We start from the raw sequence: 18386 nt of genomic DNA, 5'->3' as shown, positions 1-18386 counted from the left end.
TACTTTCAAAACAAAGAGAGATGGTTTGATCAGGTCGAAATGTCGGGAAAGAAGAGTCTGTTTGCTCCATGCAGTGGAAAAGTTGGCAACTTTAAAATATCTGGGTCCAAAGGAATCACTACTATGCTAATTAAGAGCTGGGAGACACAGCCATACATGAGACTTTGTCAAACATTATTGCTACTGATGGTGCTTCATCAGTTTCTGTGCTATGTCATAAATCTTGCTACAGCTCATATACTACTAGCTCTAGAAACGTGAGCAAACGCAAGTCAAACTCATGTCAGAGTCAGCCAGCAAAGCGAATCATTCGTTCTCAACTCTTTGCCTTTGAGTATTCAAAACAGTGCTTGTTCTGTGGTCTTATTTGTGAAGAAAAAGACTCTAAAAATCCTAACAGGTGGAATCCAGTTAAAAAAATGTCAGACTTTAGATAGGCCAGGCCTTCCACCCTTGAAAGATGGGATTTTGTCTAAATGTGATGAACGGCTAGCCTAGAAATCTAGATGCAGCCTAACGGAAGCAACATTTATTTTGCAGCCAGTGTAGTCTAGCAACTCTCCGGTGACTTTCGAGCTCGAAAAACTCTAGTCAGGCCAATCAAATCATGTATAGAGTCGGTGGGCGGGCTTAACAATGACGGCAGAGTTGTGATGGTTCTGCGTGAATTCGCTGCTACTTGGAAAACAAAGAATGGCGGCTGCTGCTGGCGAACAGCGGTCTTTCCAATTGGCTTTGGCCGCGACTCTGGAGGACTTGGAGTTAAGCTTTTCTTTGAGAAAAGAACAAAGAACGGCACTTAAGTCATTCTTAAAAAAGGAAGATGTGTTCGGAATTTTGCCGACCAGATACGGCAAAAGTTTAATCTATCAACTAGCTCCGCTGGTGGCAAACGCTCTGGTTGGTTGTAGCGCTATCCTATTGCGTGAAGAGGGAATTTGAAAGACAACCATTTATCCCGCCCCTCGGATTGAGCTGTGCCAATGTTGAGTTGCCAGACATAACATCTTGATGTAGGTCTGGCTTTCCAGGCTAATGAACGGCAGGATGATTGGGCAGAAGTTGTGAAACTACGGGTGAATGGCATCATGGACCTACCTGCAGCTGATGCTCAGTATCACTCCAAGTGTTACAATGCTTTCAGGAAGGTACCTATTGACCAATTGACAGCTGCCTAGCTTCGGTCATAGACCACATGAGTGCAAACAAGTCAGTTACTTGGACTGTCTCCAAATTACATGATGTTTTTGTAGCTAATTCTGGGAGTTTGTGCCGGAAACAAATGCTAGCACACCTGTGTGATTATTATGGTGATGCCGTTATTGTACTGAGAGTTGAAGGATGTCAGACGACTGTTGGCTTTAGGCCGTACATTGCTAAATAACTCAAATTAGTAGGACAAACTGGCCTCTTCAATGATGACGATGATGATGTCGACAAGTTTGTCAGAAAAGTGCGGGGAGAGGTCCAGAATATTCCATTGCCTCGTGAATATGACTTTGGCAGCTTTAGGCATGAAAGGGTCATTCAATATACAAGTCCAACTCTCCTAAGACTTGTCTCCAGTCTTGTGTCCAGGGTAGAAACGGTGACCAAACCAGCACTCAACACTTGCTCAATGCATCCAGCAGCACATCCGTAAAAGCTGGAATTACACAACTTTGGGGCTAGCTGTAAAACTTCATCATAAGCATGGTAGTTCAGAACTGGTTCGGAACCTAAATGAGCATGGTCTTGTTGTAACATATGATGAGGTCCTCCGGATTCCGGAAATCAGCTGCCAAATACGCCTCAGATGATGCAGATACACTGAAATAAATGATTCGTTGAATTTAATAAAAAAATGTATTGTAAGTGGTTGCATTCAATTTATTTTACCTACATTTAAACAAATGCATTAAGTTGAACCAAAATTGATTAAGTTCAATGAATCATTTTTTTAGTGTAAGTACCTGTGGGTATGGACTGAAGAGGTGCATTGGCCCTGTTCACAGTTGAGGTGATAACTTTGATCTTGTAGTCTTCACACCCAATGGTTGCCGCACAAGACATGCCATGGCCACTCAGTTTGTGCAAAATCCTGCAGGGATCCTGTTCCCTGGAGTGGCGACTCCAGACGGTGGGATTACGTCACTAAAAGTTCCCCGTCTGACAAAGCTCCAAGCTGAGAAATTCTGTCCGGTAGCTAACAGCAGTCTTGCCATTGAACATTATACAGGCCCTAAGAAGCTTACTCCACCTGCTCTGAAAGAAGTGCCAAGAACAGCTACTGTCCAAGAGAGCATCCGAGAGAGGGCTTCTAGAGCACAGAGGAGGGATGATGCTTCCATTCTACTCCTCTTCCCCTGGACTGGTCAGCCTACAATGTTTCGCAAGATCGTCCCAATGATGAAGGTGTGTCTAAAATGAAGAATATAAGTGTCTTTGGACCATTGCTCGACTCACCAGGACAGACGAGGATAGTGAAGATGATGAGGCTGCCTTTTGTTAATTAATTGTGAGGCATAGCAGTTTGCCTGAAGGTGATAGCCAGTGTGTGCTTTGTGTGGTGCGGAGATGAGGCCCTCTTGGTTAGCCTTTGGTGTGGCGGGCTGACCTGGGTTGGCCAGACTCAGTTTTAACTCTTGCATCTGGCGGAGTTTTAACTGGGTCCCCGTTGGATCTTGCGACTTGCGGACCAACCTGGACAGCCCTTCTGCCATTTGGGAGTTGCCCTAGCAACTTGCGTGGCCTGTCTTGAATGGCATGTATATAGTGTATATTTGTACATAGTTTGTTGATTACACATGGTGATGGGCTTAGGTGATGTCATCTCATTGGGGTGTCTTAAAGAGCTACCCCATTAATATGTATCGTACAGTTGCAGGATCCAAGTTATGTCAAATACCCGCATTGCTTTTCCCTCCAGAAATGTATTATATTCAGCCTAACAAAGATTCATCGTTTATCCAAAAAGCAATTTTGAATCTACAAAAGTGTCAGGAGGAGATTCAGCCTCACCACACCCTAAACAATGCATCAATATTCACAAGAGCACTCAAGATTCTGAAATGTAAGTTATTTTGTATACCATAAAAATTACCTAAAATTACAACTGAAAGTAATCAGAATTTGCCTAAATAAATCAAAATATGTAATAATATTGGCTCTTTGAAATCTGAAAATGCCAAAAATGAAATCAGCATCCTCTAAAACCTCTAAAACCACTCATATATTGTAGAAATTGGCCATACAGTGTAAACTATCTGCTAAAAATGGACGATTAAGCTAATAATGCTAATTATGCTAATTATGCAAATTGCTCAACATATGCGAATTAGCATCCGGCAGTTTCTGTATGCTGGGGACCCATACTTCACATTTCTGCAAAAAAAACTTTTGTGTACTCAACATTTCCGGGTTCACCTAGTTGGCTACTAGACTAATTGGGTGTATTTTCAATTCGCAATTTCAATTTGAGCAATTTGAAAGGTAATGGAAACGCGGCTAATGACAGTTTTATATGGACGTTTTCAAAACACTTATTTACGTGCAATAGCAAATGGGTGTTGATATGGTATCCTATGCAATGATGTTAGCCAATCATAACTGTGGCCATTTACTGACCACCCTTTAAAGGAGCCACCCCTTAAAAGCGGATCATTTTAGACAGAGGGTCAGAATCAAGGTAAAAAAAAATATTTTTCACGCGTATATATATTTGTTTTTTTTTTGTTTTTTTGTGGAAAAAAAACTTTATTAACATTATAAGTATGTTATCCTCAAGGAACATAAAAAAAATGTCCCCTTTAAAAATCCGTCATAAAAAAATATCAGTTTATGATAGTTTAAAACAAAGAGTAAAATAACACAATGAATATTGAAATGGTTTGTTTAGTGATTTCTAAACAAAAATCAATTTCCAATTAAGTTATATTTGGTCAAATTATGCTGAAAAGTGAGAAAATATTATTTAGTTGTGCGTGTTTAGAATACATTAAATGACACGCTATGAAACTAGCCCTGAATAAAGGAGTCTGACAATTTATTCCAAAAATGACTAAAAATGACATTTCCATCACTGAAAGCTAGTCCACAGTGTTAAAAGTGCTCATATTTTGAGAAACACCTAACTACATGTGGAGAGAAACTGCTGCCCTGAATCAGAAGGTTAAGTGTCTCAGAGAAATGAAATGTAATGTGACATAAATCAATGCATACATGCTGTATCTCCATCTGTAATGAGGCTAATCCATCAAACAAGGTCATAGAGATGTCAGAGATGCAATGAGTGCAAAACTTATTGCATGCTCAAAGTAGCGTGCTTGACGAGTACTTTATCAATATGGCATACATAAATAGTAAGTATGTCATGTATGGCATAGCCTAGATCACAGCATACACAAAGACTAACATCCATCTTTATGTATATTCTTTGGTTTAAAGCCGAACATCTGGATCACTGAACGACCACTGGATTTTTTATAATCACTGAGGATGAAACTAAGACTGTCACTTTGACACATTAACTTATATTATAACATATAATATATGTTATATAGGTTAATGTATATATTATATACATTAACCGTTATATATAACTCCCATGTTAATGTCTTAAGGAATTTTCCTACCATTGAAGCCAATTATCCTCACCAAAGTACCATTCACACAAAAAACACATTTGAATTCAAAGGCATATGGATTGCAACAGATGATTTTTTTAACAGTCTTGAAAAAAAAACAAATAGGCACATATATGTTCATGATGATGCTCCATGTCCATGTGACACAGTACTCTCTTTTTTTTGTCAGTAGTTGGTATATGTGGGAATGTTCAGTCCAAATCTGTGCTTCGCCCCAGATCATCCCTAGTTTAAATCCCACCTATTCCAGATTATCCACAAAAATATGAGCGTTAGTGTACGCATGAGTGCATATGTGTGACGTTTACACAGTCAGATTTCTTATCTTAAACTGTCTTTACTGGACAAATACAAACAATGCAGAAAAACTTTAATTTAGCAAAACCATATAGCCTAGTAATTTCTGTCACCAAACGAAAATTCAATAATAACGATAGGTTCCCCCGAATACTCCCCCCATCTGTCCTTAGCAAACAGATAGTCCTGCCCCTAACTCACGTCAGATTCTGTCAATGCATTATAGTTCAATGCACTGATGACACAAGTCATGTGAAAGGGCCTTTAGAGATAAAGTAGTATTACACATACTATTTTTCATACACAGTATAAATGGGTTTCTATAGATGAAAATACTGTGTATTGCTGCTTTGAAATTTGAAGCAGCCACAACCTCAAAATGGGATCAACATATTTGGGCTCCTTTGCATTAAAATTGAAAAACCTATGAATTATAGCACTACATATGTTTCAGAAACAATATCTTTATATTCACAGTGCTTTATTTTGCCTGTTTTGGGCAGGTAAAGCCAGAGCACCGTGCCATATGCCTGAGGACAAGAGTGATAAATCAAATGAACTGCGCTACTCTTTTGGCTACAAACAACCCTTACACAAGCTGCTTAAAGTTGAGCATTGTTGCTTTTAGCAGAAATTGCTCCCTGTTCCTGATCTGGAATCAGTTTCTGGAATGATGTTAGTTTCGGCAAGGCTAAGGCTGGTCAGAGGTTAGTATGAGGACAGCTTCCACTCTTAGACATAGTAGGGAAAGGTCACAAAAGGTATGTGATGTGAGGTAAAGCTCTGGGATTAGTTGACTGATGTAAGGGTACATGCTTACAATGGTTTAACAATGGCATTGAGTGAATATTTACCTGGAAAGTGAAAGACATTGATGGTTTCACCTCATTTACCCCATAGCTGGAAAAGCTGCCGGACCTAGACTCACATTAGCTCTACTGTATATAAAGGCGTTTCTAAAAAGGGTAGTCAACATTCACACCTATTGTTTATCTAATTTCTCTTTTTTTATTTTTAAAAGTTCAGCTTTCAGACATTTAATCCTTTAAAGTTAATCTTTTTAAAGTTACTTTTAAAAAGTACAATATTGTACAATTATTGTATAATATTGTGCCTTACAATATTGCGTTACTCCCTAAAAAAAGGAACTAATTGCATTTCTTGGTTACTTTTTATGGAAAGTAATGCACTACATTACTTTTTTGTAACTTTTTCTGACCTGGGTTGGGCTTGTTTTGGCAATTGTAAAGGCCATTTCACACGTAAAGTGAAATGAATAAGTCTCAGTCTGAAGGACATCTAAATGCATGCCAGAACATGGGCGCAGCTCCAAAAAAAAATTCAGCTGTGCTGCCATTCAGGATCGCAGAAGAATAGGAAGCAGGAGAACAAAGTCCAATGCTATTATTCCAGCCATTATTAGGGGCCAAGCACCTATTGTAATAGTTAGTGTTCTTCTTCTTCTTCTTCTTTTCTTCCGACTGGGAGTCTATGGCAGCCCATAGAACCGCTTGTGGGAAAGTTATGAAATTTGGCACACTGATAGAGGACAGTCTGAACGATCAGCATAGCAAATTTGGTGTCTTAAAACCAATCCCTCTAGCACCACCAACTGTCCAAAGTTGCACTCATGTTTATGCCGTTTATGTTTTTCCCGATTCCTTTGCTCAAGACGATTCGATTGCACCATATGACATTTCCTACGCATGTTGTTTTTCATCAAAAACCCACTTTTTCGAACTCCTCCTAGGCCGTTGCTCCGAGTTTCACGAAAATTGAACCAGATCATCTCCAGACCATGCCGACAAAAAGTTATGGAATCCAAGTTGATTCGTCTAACCGTTTTCGATAAACCCAAAAACAAATTTTACGTAGCGCTTGCAAAAACAGACATAAGGCTGTATCTCCGCAGCGCTTTATCAGATTCAGACCAAACTTGGTACATGTCATCACAAGCATGACCTGAAGCTACATGCTGCGTTTCGGCGCAGCGCCACCTACTGGTCCGGAGATATGAAAAATGGATATTTTTGCTTATAACTTCTGAACAGTTTGTCCAAAAATCATAAAATTGGTCTCGTTAGATTCAGAGCAACATGCCGAGTCGACTGATATCCAATTTTACCATATTGGCCATTTTGACTGTCGCCATTTTGAATTTTGTGCAAAAATTTTGTATTTTAAGAACGCATGAACGGATTGTTACGAAACTTGGTATGGGTCATCAGCACGATGCCCTGAAAGAGCTTGAGAAGTTTAGAACCAGCGACACCTAGTGGTCAAAAGTTATAACAAACTTTCCAAAAAGGCTAATAACTTTTGAATAAATCTGGCTATTGAAATGCCACTGGTCTTAATAGATTCCTTGGGTCAAGCCGAGAACATAGATACCAAGTTTTCCTTATTTGGCCGAACTTCCTGTCCGCCATCTTGATTTTCATTCAAAACCTACTTTTTCGAACTACTCCTAGACCGTTTGTCCGATTTTCACTCCAGACTTTGCCGACTAAAAGTTATGGATTTCGTGTCAATAGACAAAATTGTTTTTGTATAGCGCAGCGGCAAATTTGAGGCATAATGCTTAAAGGACTATTCAGGCTTTATCTCTGCAATGCCTTGACATATTGACACCAAACTTTGTATGTGTCATTGTCACTTCACTCTGACCACATCACATCAGTTTTGTAACTACGCCACCTATTGGTCAAAAGCGATAATCAATTAAATCATATTTTTAATTACTGTTTATATGATTTTTCAGCCATTTCGCCTAAAATCCTCTTTAAATGTCTTTAATTGCTCATTGTTGCAGTTGGTGACACTTTCAGCCATGTCTTGTCGTCTTATTCTGCTTGGCCCCGATAATTGCTGCTTGCAGCTATATTTGCTTATTGGTATGGCTGAATTGGATCAAGGTCAGCAGCAAAGACATTGTTTAATAAAATGAGAATAAATACATAAAGTATATTTGTATTAACCTATTTAATTATTGAAGGTTTGTGCAATATTCTGAGTTTGCATTTTAGTTTTTATTAATTTTAAGGAATACTGAATTTGTTTTTGTGCAAGTGAGATGAGTAAATGTATGCTCACATTTAGACTAGAACTACAATAACCACTGTTTACACAGTGCACACAACGCCTCTGTATGCAGTCACAATTTTCTCAACACGGGGACAGGAGAGGTTTCAGTCAATGAATGGGAAAACAAAGGAACTTACGTTACTTATTTAAAAGAGTAACTCAGACATTTTGTTGTAAATTTAAAAGTAAAGCGTTACTTTACTAGTCACTTGGAAAAAATTAATCTGATTACGTAACTCACGTTACTTCTTTCTCAGCACAGCTTATAACTGATTACATGGTATAAAAGTTGGTACATTTATTTAAGTTTGAATAGGAGGCAATGAGTTTAATTTAGAACAAAATTTTTTTGGATAGTCTGCAATGCGGCACTTTGTAGCACTGTAGAGCTGTTCCATTAAACATCTCTTATTCATAAAGACCTGCACAAGAAGACAGCGAGAAAAAAATTCACAATGCCTGAATATATTTTAGCTTTTAGCTGTGGGTTTAATATCACTCTTGGAACAGTTACTCAAGAAATAGACACACTTAAAGTAATCTTAGTTTTCCAACATGAAAGTGCACTTGATATCACATCCTGTTGAAGGGTATATCATGAACAGAGGACCTATACTAAAGATTAGGTCAGTTAATATGCGTCATGGGCAAAGCATTTTCAAAAATTTAAATCCAAAACTAAACTAACGGATTTAAATCCATCAAAAAAAAAGAAAGAAAAGAGGGTTCATCAAAACAAACATACATACACAAAAACAAGCCAAAAAAACTACATGAGAATTCTGCTACATTATAAATGCAACAGCATAAATTAAGTTTATCTGAGGTAAATCTGCAGTTATTCTCAACACAATCTCGTGTCATCTGAGAGTTTGGCACAGCTCACTCGTACTGTAATTCTGATCAGACATATGAGGGGCAGATGAGTGAGAAGAATATACTTTTGGGGGGGGTGGGGGGGGGACTCTGCGATTAATGTTTTCTTCTTTGAAGTGCATTCATTTATCTGCAAGAGGCACCGACATGCTTTATTATGAATCTAAAAGTGTATGCATGTCAACCTAAAACAGGGTACTGTCACTGCAACAGTATTTGAATGTGAACATATGATCAAACAGATACAGCTGAAGATAAATGTGATGTCTGATTTCAAAGGCTCAGCTGCACTGGGGTGCAGTCTAAATGTTTACCTAAAGAAAGTAATGGCATGTCTAATAATTATGCTAAAAGTAGTTCAGCAGAGATTAGCCTTCACTGCCAGAGACTGCAAATACTTCACTCCACCATGTGGCTGCAGGGAAAATAGGCTTTACTACATTGTAGAAACTCTGAACACACAAGGATATGAAATATTTATGGGACTTGCATTGGTGTAGATGGCAAATTCAATTGAACTAGTAATGACATACTGATTAAAAACTAAATATAAAGCTGTCAGGCTTATTATTTCCTCTGACTTACTTACATTTACATTTAAATGTAATCATTTAGCAGACGCTTTTATCCAAAGTGACTTACAAATGAGGAGAGCAATAGAAGCATTCAAACGAACAATAGGACAACAATATGCAAGTGCTGACCCTTCCCAGTTTAGTCTAATGCAGCGTGCTTTGTTTTTTAAATAGCTATAGAATTGAAGAGAAAAGATAAGAAAGTGTTCATATTAATGTTCGTAATCAGGTGTTGCCGAAAAAGATGTCTTGATCTTTGATGAAATATGATCTTCAGTAGTTTCTTTAGTTCTTGAAAATCGCTACAAACTCACTAGCTTGTGTTTTTAGATAGATGATATGGATATTATATATGGATATGTGTGTATGTATGTATATATATATATATGTATATATGTATATATATATACTGTTAACTACCTATATAACATTTTTGACACTGCATATGACAGCTATAATTTTACACAGAAACATGTCTGATGTCTAAAACATTTCCAGGCACCTTGCGTGCTGTGTATTTGCAAACTCATTCCCACAGTAACTTTAACTTTGAAGTTAGTCCACGAATGCCTTTGATCGTGCACTCTAATCTAGTGTTAGAGGATTTGTGCACGAGAGTGGTTTACGACGGATTACAGCCATCCTTAAACAAGAAAGCAGGGGGAGTATGTCCTCCACTTCCACCACCGCCATCCATATCACTCCTGTCCAATTTCTTTTGACTCGTGATGGATGGATGAACTGATATATTGAAGGCCTGTCTATCTATTCTTTTATCAGTCGTCTGCCTTCAAGCAGTGGCTGAATCGTAGACAAGCTTGACAATTTTCTGCCGTCTTCTCCATAGGATCAGTTAAGATCTGCTCTGACAACTTGAGAGGGAAATATAATTACTGTAGGATGAATTACACCTCAAAGGTTTAAAAAATAAAGACAACCCTTAGTGGGCTTTCCCATTTGTGTGAGTGCAGTAGTAGACAAGTGTCTTTTCTACAGCTTTAGATCTAAGCGTTCACATGAAAGAAAGAGAGGAGGATATAAACAAACAGGCCTGTCACTGAAGGCGGGGGGGAAAACTAAAGGCAAATAAAGGCAAAAGCAGCACATCTCTCCAAAGGGAGGAGACAATTCTTCTTCACGTTCTACAGAAACTGATTTGGACACACCAATAGTTGTGCTCAACATGTTTTACCCAGTACCTGTCTTCCTCATCCCCTTACCTTTCTTTCCTGGGTTTTCCCTTTTTTTTTTCTAGCCTGCCTTTGATCATAAGGTGTGACTTTAACATGAATGTTGGTGTGAAATGTTTTTAGTGGGGGATTTATACCACAAAGAAACACATGGGTGTATTTCTCCCTCTAAAAAAGCCATCGTTAAAAAGGATCAGCCTTAAAATGGTACAACACATTTTAAACATTTGTGAACGCTGGGTTAACAACAATGATTGTAAACAGGCATGTACTGGCCATTGGGAGAACTGGGACTTTCCCGGTGGGCCGGTTGAGTAGTGGATTGATCGGCGAAGCAAATGTGTGACAAACCCCAATAAAGTGTATCCGCCAGCTGCGAGCGAAAGCAGATCGAACGTGCGCTGCACTTCTGCCACTCTATCAAGTTATAAACAGTGCAAGTCGCTTGATCAATTCAGATTTGACTCCGAATTTTGTGTTATACAGGGCATGGTTTTACCTGTGACTACCATGATCTTACAAATAGTTTAACTTTAAATCATTCTAATGCATTTTAATTGAAGTAAAATGTTAATTCAATTAAAGCTTGATGAAATATAAATATCAGTCTCCCATAAATTAGGTATCATCTCTTAACCAATGTTGTTGTTAAAGGATAGTTCACCCTAAAATATCATCATTTACTCACCCTAACCTGTATGACTTTATTTTTGTGGAACATAAAAGAAGACCATTTGAGGAATTTTTTTTTTTTTCATTTTTTTTTTTTCTTTCTTTTGTGTTGGGCTGGATTTGTCCAGGGCCGAATTTTAGCCCCAGTCCAGCCCTGATTGTAAATCTGTGGAAATGTCACCAAGTTTCCCTCAGATACGGAGACAAAGCACAACATGAATGTCTAAAGCACATGCATATTTAATGAGGTGAGCATCTAGGCAGTTTACAATTGGTTGTCTATTGTTAAACAATCTGCCGTAACACTTTTGCATCACAATTTACAGTTCATCTCCCAAAAGCATTGTTGGAGAATGGCTTCATAACCTAGAGTTTAAAGCAGTGCTAGCGGCATTTCAAAATCACATGTGTGCAGTTGTGCTCAACCCAGTTTATAAATAAGACACTTCTGAGACACACAATCTCTAGTTGAAGACATGAGCGATTCTAAACTGATTTGAGAATGGAATCAGAAGCATTTTTTAAAGCAGTATGTTAGTCTAGATGGAAATAGGGGTCCACGCGCACCCCCGGCTTTTTTTATGCCACCTGATTTTTTTAAATCCTTAAAATGTGTCTATTTTCAGAATCTGCCAGGTACCAAGCTGAAATAATGTCCCAAAGGGTTCTTTTTTAACCCTTTGCTGCACCCGACCGGAACCCGAAAAATCAAAAAATGATATAGAAAGTGGCATAACATTTGAAGTAAACAACATACAGAGACAAATGAGCACATTTTCCCAAACAATTCTGACCCCAGGAATTTAATGGAATGGTTATTTTTGACATTTGACAACATATTGACCTTATTTCTGGACAAAAATAGCAAAAAATGGCCATAGATGTGTAGAGGATCAACTATTTTTTCGTTTTCTCAAGTGCATAGAGTGATTTTTTTTCCACAACCTGTTATTTCTTTATCATTTAAGTGTCTATTTTAAAGGGGTGATGAACTGAGAAATCAAATTTTCCTTGAGCTTTTGACATATAAGAGATCATAATACTATAATAATATCCTGTAAGTTTCAGAACTGAAAACTACCTTGTTAGTCCAATAAAAGCTTTTATAGACATCAGGCTCAGCAAAGGACTCGTTTTTCAAAGTGGGGATCTATGACGTCAAAGAGGATAAAACACCGCCTCCACAAAAGAAGACCAACGCCTACTTCAACACGGCCTGTTTAGCCCCGCCCACCGATTCGCCCAAACATGCTAAATAGACGAAATGATGATTGCTAATTCGGATCGAGCTACTTCCAAGCAATAAACATGCGGTTTACTAAATATTGTGCGTGCCTGTTCGTGGAAGAAGACAGTCTGCATAAGCTTCCTTCGGATTCCAGCATGGTTAAACTTTATTAAATCAGTCAATCACAATTTCCCGACATGGATCTGCCAGCAACATGTAAGTAACCATGTGTATTCTAATGCCTGATCTGCGATCAGTGATTTCTGATGTGTAATTATTCAAGTTCAGATATCTTTCTCTTAAAATCGTTCAATACTGTTTATGCATCAGTGACTAAACGATCAACTTCACATAATTTCTCGTAGTATTATGAAAATAATCTTTTTTAAACTGTTATTAAATTATATACAGAAAGCGATCAAAGAACGATCCCTTTCCATTCGCCCAAGCTGTCAATCAAACAGCACAGCGCGAGCCGCGAGAGCTTTCTGGACACTTACCAAACTCGTGATGAAATAATGACACAGTTACACTACACAACGAAGCTCTTACTGTGTATTCACATCGTGTTTGCATTGTGATTTGGTGTAAGCATTTGTGAGAGTGCAAAAATTGCGTTGCAATGATAAGATCTTTATTCACGCGATCAACAGACTGTCTGTCATCTGCAGTGCTCATCATGCTGCAACCTTTCATGTGATGGAATAGATTTAAATATAATGCTTTAAACGATACTTTTCATGATGTGTTAATCTCGATAGCTGTAATAGTAAAAACGTAGTAAAAGTTTTCGAGAGAGTTCATGTAATAATAGCTATTTCATATGCAAGCATGTCAGCCAATCACAGCAGTGGGCGTTTGCATTGCAGTCTCACAGCAGACACGCCCCTTAAAACGGAGCGTTTAGATCTGAAGCTGAAATGAGGCTTGGAAAAATGGCTTTTATTTATAAATTATGACAATTTTTGATGTAAAAATCATACTAACATCATAAGGGCACCCCAGGCAACATTATAAAATAATAAAACAATCCAGTTCATGACCCCTTTAAGATTAGATTGGGTACCAAGCTGAAATAATGTCCCAAAGGGTTCTTTTTTAACCCTTTGCTGCACCCGACCGGAACCCGAAAAATCCCATATACATACACACATATCCATATATAATATCCATATCATATATCTAAAAATAAAAATGATATAGAAAGTGGCATAACATTTGAAGTAAACAACATACAGAGACAAATGAACACACTTTCCCATACAATTCTGACCCCAGGAATTTAATGGAATGGTTATTTTTGACATTTGACAACATATTGACCCTATTTCTGAACAAAAAAAAGCAAAAAATGGGCAAAGATGTGTAAAGGATCAACTATATTTTCGTTTTCTCAAGCGCATAGGGTGATTATTTTTTTTCACAAACTGTTATTTATTTATCATTCAAGTGTTTATTTTAAGATTAAATTGGGTACCAAGCTGCAATAATGTCCAAAATGCTTTATTTTTAACCCTTTGCACCAAACCTGAAAAATCTAAATATGACATAAAGTAGCATAACTTTTGATGTAAACAACTCACAGAGACAAATGGACACATTTTTCTACACAATTCTTACCCAGGGAAATTGTTATTTGTTATTTTTTACAACATCTTGACCATCTATGGTCAAAAACAGCAAAAAAAAATCTAATTTGACAATGTTTTTATTATACTAATAGCAGTCTAAAATGGGGTTTTAACCTTTTACTGCACGTATCCTGAACCCGAAGAAATTGAAAATAGCTTTACTTTTGAAGTAAACAAAAAAAAAGCTAATTAATTTAAAAAAAAAATTCCAAAAAGTTGACTAACTGCCAGTTTGGGAATGTTGGGGCTTTGCATTTGGCAGTTGGTGGCCGTTGGTTGGTACCTGCAGATCGCCATCTCCCACTGCTCTCTCTTTTGGAACAATTTCAAATATTTGAAACTATAATTAAGATTTGTAGTCATAACTAAGTCATAAGTAAATTTTCAACAGTTTTTACTATAATCACAGGCTTTCGGAAAGCGAGAAGCTATCATATCTACACAGTATCCGAGATATGAGACTCTGTGAAACAGCCAGTTCACCATACCGCATGATGGATATTTGTGAACAGATTCCATTAACATTAGAGGACATGCCTTGGGAGACAATTGGCTATCACCAATACTGCTATAAAAGCTTTACAGGGAAAATAGATTGTTTACAAGTGTCAAAGGCTTCTACATCTGGAGAATCATCATCATTGAAAAATGACTCTCTGCGCCATGTCAAATCTCTGTCAATTCAATCTGAAGGAGCTCCAAGAAGATGTTCCTTCTTGTTTCCCAATCAGTGCATTTTCTGTGACAAAGCAAAATCCAAGTTCAAGGGCAAGACTGAAGAGCTTACAAAGTTTCAGAGTTGGAAACACAAGGAACTAGCCTGGAAAGGAACCTAGGGCACAGGAATTAAAGAAAGAGACTCTTTATCGCAAGGTGCAGGACAAGGACCTTTTTGCAATGGAAGCTAAGTATCATCTATCATGCAGAAACAACTTTAACACACAGCACCAAACCCATGAGCGTGGAAGGGAGAGAGCAGTAAAGGCAGCAGACAACATTGACAGCCTGCAGGCCCAGAAGATAGCAGCACATAACAAGTCGTATTGTGTGGTAAAGGATTACATTCTTAGGAATGTGATTGAATGCAAAGAGGTTGTCCAGCTAAGACCCATGTGCAACTTGTACATGAAGACACTGGAAAATCAAGGTTCCCTTTTGAGAAAGGTCACTTCGTATTATGTAGCTAATACGCAGTGGGAAACTCCTTTCCTCGAGAATATTGAAGCTAATAATTTAAAACGCAGTGCAGCTGCACAGCGAACACAGCAAAGCGTCTAGCTCGCCCATTGGCTGTGCTGCGGCAACTGAACAACCTATGGCCAAGCGCCTCTGACGCGCGATCCAATCAGATGACTTGGCGCCCAACACGTCAGAGTGCACCTAAATGGGTGTGACCTTAGTCTATAAAGGAAGCCCATTCAATCTCGAAGTGCGCAACGTGCCTGGGACCCACCCACACTGAAGCTGCACTCTCTGCCGCAGGCTGCTCTCACTGCCAGAGTATGGAGGTAGATTTGTGTCTTTATTATTCAATCAAAAAAAAGGTTGCTTCAATCAAAAAATATATTTTCAATCAAAAAAAACCGTTTCAATCAAAGAAAAAAAGTGTTTGAATGCAAAAATATATTTGAGACTCAAAAAAATGCATTTGAACACTATTTTTTTTTGCTTGAAAATGTTTTTTTTGATAGAAGTGAAGGTTTTTTTGTTTGAAGCAACTTTTTTGATTGAAGTATTGTTGTTTTGTGTTTGGGCCATATTATGGGTAGGACATTTGTGTCTTTATAATTCAATCAAAAAAGAAGTTGCTTCAAACAAACAAAACATATTTTCAATAAAAAAATCACTTCAATCAAAAAATAAACCTTTTCAATCATAGAAAAAATGTTTTTGAATGCAAAAAAATATTTGAGACTCAAAAAATTGCACTTGAACACTTTTTTTTTTGATTGAAAATGTTTTCTTTGATTGAAGTAATCTTTTTTGTGTTTGGACCATGTTATGGGTAGGACATTTGTGTCTTAATTATTCAATCCCAAAAAAGTTGCTTCAATCAAAAAAAAAACATTTTCAATAAAAAAAAAAAAATAATTTCAATCAAAGAAAAAACTGTTTAAATGCAAAAAAAAAAAAATCATTTGAAGTGTTTTTTTTTATTGAACTTTCTTTTTTTTTGAATGAAGTGAAAAAAGTTTTGAAGTCGTTTTTTTTTTAAATCATTTTGACACAAACGTACCGCAGTGGGGGCGGGTGCTTCCCCATTGGTCAGACATGTTTGAGTGACAAGTGTCTACACCAACGACGTCTTTCTGACAAGCAAGTCATGGTCGCCACTCGCCAGCGAGCCAGGAAGCAGTGGTGGAGTTGTTGGTAAGTAGATAAAACCGTATTAAAATGATTGGTGTCACGTTATTAGCCTACTCTGTTTGATATTTCGATTAAACATACAGCTTGCTAACTTAGCTCACGTTGACTAATTTGTGTGATGGTGTTAGATATCTGACGCCTCATATTGTCAGGCAGGCTAGCAGGGTGCGCTAACGGCTAATTGAATTGTTTATTTCACTTAAGTAACGTTACAGAGGCTTGCTATGTGCTTGTGCTATATTGTGTTATAATACGTAACGTCATTAGTGGTCAAACAACAGTCCACAGGCCAACTGTTGCCCACAGCGCTGCCTGTTTAGCAGCAACAGGTCATGCAGAGCCTGAGTCTATCTTCTCACACAGCCCACAGGATTACAGCTATTTGACCGTCCCGCTCTCTCTCTCGCTCACGGGTAGTGGTCTCCCCACCATCACAGTCAAATGCTCGCAGACACAGAGGCAGATGCTGTTATTTTGAGAGCGGGGCTTACATATGCCGTCCCGTACGGAAAATAATGTTGCATACCACCGGTAACATGAATATATATTCCGTTGCTCGGTGCGCAAACTAGCTGTGTCAGGCATTATTTATAAGTAGCCTAATGTCCTGCACAACTCCACATGGAAAACTGGCAGTTCAATGAAGTGATGCTTATTGTCTGACATAGTGTACAAGTAGTTACTAGCTTAAAGTATTGTGCCAATAATGATCCTTCTGGTAAATTTGGCATTCAGTTGAGACACAAAAGCTCTTAGTTTAATGAAAATCCTTGGAAAAGAAGACAAGATGGTTTGTTTAATTAGTATTCATTTATTTATATTTCTAATATCATATAGTATTGTCCTGTCAACCCATTACAAGTCTTGCCTTATTCAGTGTTGATTTATTGTTGTAGGACCAGAGTCCTACATTATCAATCAGCATTGCAATAAAATAGAAAAATACAACTTCAGACAACTTTCACTCACACACCTTCTAATAAAACATCTTACATAAACATGTCAATAAATCAACACTGAATAAGGCAAGACTTGTAATGGGTTGACAGGACAATACTATATGATATTAGAAATCTAAATAAATGAATACATCACTTCATTGAACTGCCAGTTTTCCATGTGGAGTTGTGCAGGACATTAGGCTACTTATAAATAATGCCTGACACAGCTAGTTTGCGCACCGAGCAACGGAATATATATTCATGTTACCGGTGGTATGCAACATTATTTTCCGTACGGGACGGCATATGTAAGCCCCGCTCTCAAAATAACAGCATCTGCCTCTGTGTCTGCGAGCATTTGACTGTGATGGTGGGGAGACCACTACCCGTGAGCGAGAGAGAGAGCGGGACGGTCAAATAGCTGTAATCCTGTGGGCTGTGTGAGAAGATAGACTCAGGCTCTGCATGACCTGTTGCTGCTAAACAGGCAGCGCTGTGGGCAACAGTTGGCCTGTGGACTGTTGTTTGACCACTAATGACGTTACGTATTATAACACAATATAGCACTAGCACATAGCAAGCCTCTGTAACGTTACTTAAGTGAAATAAACAATTCAATTAGCCGTTAGCGCACCCTGCTAGCCTGCCTGACAATATGAGGCGTCAGATATCTAACACCATCACACAAATTAGTCAACGTGAGCTAAGTTAGCAAGCTGTATGTTTAATCGAAATATCAAACAGAGTAGGCTAATAACGTGACACCAATCATTTTAATACGGTTTTATCTACTTACCAACAACTCCACCACTGCTTCCTGGCTCGCTGGCGAGTGGCGACCATGACTTGCTTGTCAGAAAGACGTCGTTGGTGTAGACACTTGTCACTCAAGCATGTCTG

General features: G+C 38.1%; 1 protein-coding gene across 4 annotated transcripts in view; it reads right to left on the bottom strand.

The window, feature by feature from the left end:
* Positions 1 to 18386, bottom strand: part of glt1d1 (glycosyltransferase 1 domain containing 1) — a 63196-nt gene that overhangs the window by 19091 nt on the left and 25719 nt on the right. The window lies entirely within an intron of this gene.

This window comes from Scardinius erythrophthalmus (assembly GCF_964197995.2).
Source record: "Scardinius erythrophthalmus genome assembly, chromosome: 20".
NCBI classification, from domain to species: Eukaryota; Metazoa; Chordata; class Actinopteri; order Cypriniformes; family Leuciscidae; genus Scardinius; species Scardinius erythrophthalmus.
The sequence above is the reverse complement of the archived record's forward strand: the minus strand, read 5'-3'. Positions and strand labels throughout refer to the sequence as shown.